The sequence below is a fragment of the Mandrillus leucophaeus genome, unplaced genomic scaffold, assembly GCF_000951045.1.
Source record: "Mandrillus leucophaeus isolate KB7577 unplaced genomic scaffold, Mleu.le_1.0 Scaffold4754, whole genome shotgun sequence".
Classification (NCBI taxonomy): domain Eukaryota; kingdom Metazoa; phylum Chordata; class Mammalia; order Primates; family Cercopithecidae; genus Mandrillus; species Mandrillus leucophaeus.
In genome coordinates, this window is record NW_012105092.1 from 1 (window position 1) to 1,624 (window position 1,624).

Genomic DNA, 1,624 nt, shown 5'->3' on the forward strand with positions numbered 1-1,624 from the left:
TTTTGCCACTTTCAAAAGACTGATTCTCAATCTGACATGTCACTCCCTGTTCTCTTCAGTTACCCGTTATTTCTACCGATTTGGGGAATTCCCAGCACTCCTCTACAGAGAATACACGACATCTAGAACAAAATTTTCCAAAGGCCTCTTCATTAAAGTGTAAGAAACTACTTTCACCTTTTCCTTCAAAGATGCAACCATTTATTTCAGGGCCTAAACATCCAAGGTCCCTTTAGCCAGCAGATCCAAAACCATTCTAGAGAAACTCCTCTATTATTTCCACAAAACGAGAAATAGAAAGCAGAAGCCATTATGTCTCTTTTTTCAGAGCAAAGAACTACAGACTCAGGCCTAGTCCATTTGCATGACTGTCTGGGGGTACCTGCTACAGTCAGGAGGACCGGGGGGCAGTTTAGTCATCGGTGAATAGCGAATACACGGCAGCATTCTCCTTATAAAGGATTTACCACTCAATTCCAAACCTTTCCTCAAGGGATTCACTGAAAAGCCAGTAAAGGGTGAAACTTAAGTGGGGAATGGATTACAAAGGTTAACTGGTATCTGTAAATGGCTATATGAATATGTAACTTGCAAATACAGAAGAATACATAATACATGTTGTCTAGACATCTGGATGAAGTTTTCATTTTGTTTCATTTTATCTCATTTTGAGACAGAGTCTGGCTCTATCACCCAGGCTGGAGTGCAGTGGTGCGATCTCGGCTCACTGCAACCTCCGGGTTTAAGTGATTCTTGTACCTTGGCCTCCAGAGCAGCTGGGATTACAAGTGCCAGCCACCATTCCTGGCTAATTATTCTATCTTTAGTAGAGACAGGATCTCACCATGTTGGCCAGGCTGGTCTCAAACTCCTGACCTCAAGTGATCTGCCTGCCTTGGCCTCCCAAAATGCCAGGATTATAGACGTGAGCCACCACGCCCAATGTGGATGAAGTTTTAATAAGATATAACAATGTCCTTTATATCAGAGGTGTGGAAGAAGGGGAAGAGGATGGGGAAATGACAGAAGAGCATCTTTTCTGGGGGATTTTTAAAATACATATTTCTACACAGTAAATATTTGTTTTTCAAATAAATAAATTACTTTATAGCACCCTTATATACTGTCAGTTCAATAAGTTGTTAACATCTTTTGGAAGGCATCTGGCATTATAAATCCTTAAAAATGTGCATACCCTTTGATCAGTTCTATTTCTGAAATTATATGCTAAGGAAGCAATCAAGAAAACAAAGATTTATAAAAAGAGTATTTACTACACATTTATTTTGGATAATTAAAGATAATACTTTAAAACTGGAAAAAAAAGCTGGGCCCAGTGACTCGCATCTATAATCCCAAGGCCAAGTGACTACATGTATAATCAAAGTGGCGTCACTACACTCCTGCCTGGGCAACAGAGGGAAACTCTGTCTCAATAATGATAATAATAATAATTTTAAAGGAGGCCAAGCACGGTGGCTCATGCCTGTAATCCCAGCACTTTGGCAGGCCGAGGTGGGCGGATCATTAGGTCAGGGGTTCGAGACCAGCCTGGCCAACATGGTGAAACCCCGTCTCTAGTAAAAATACAAATACAAAAATTAGCCTGGCATGGTGGCACGTT

General features: G+C 40.9%; 1 pseudogene; it reads left to right on the forward strand.

Annotated features, from left to right (window-relative positions):
- Positions 1-460: 460 nt before the first annotated feature.
- LOC105550310 lies at positions 461-1,072 on the forward strand (annotated as a pseudogene).
- Positions 1,073-1,624: the final 552 nt, after the last annotated feature.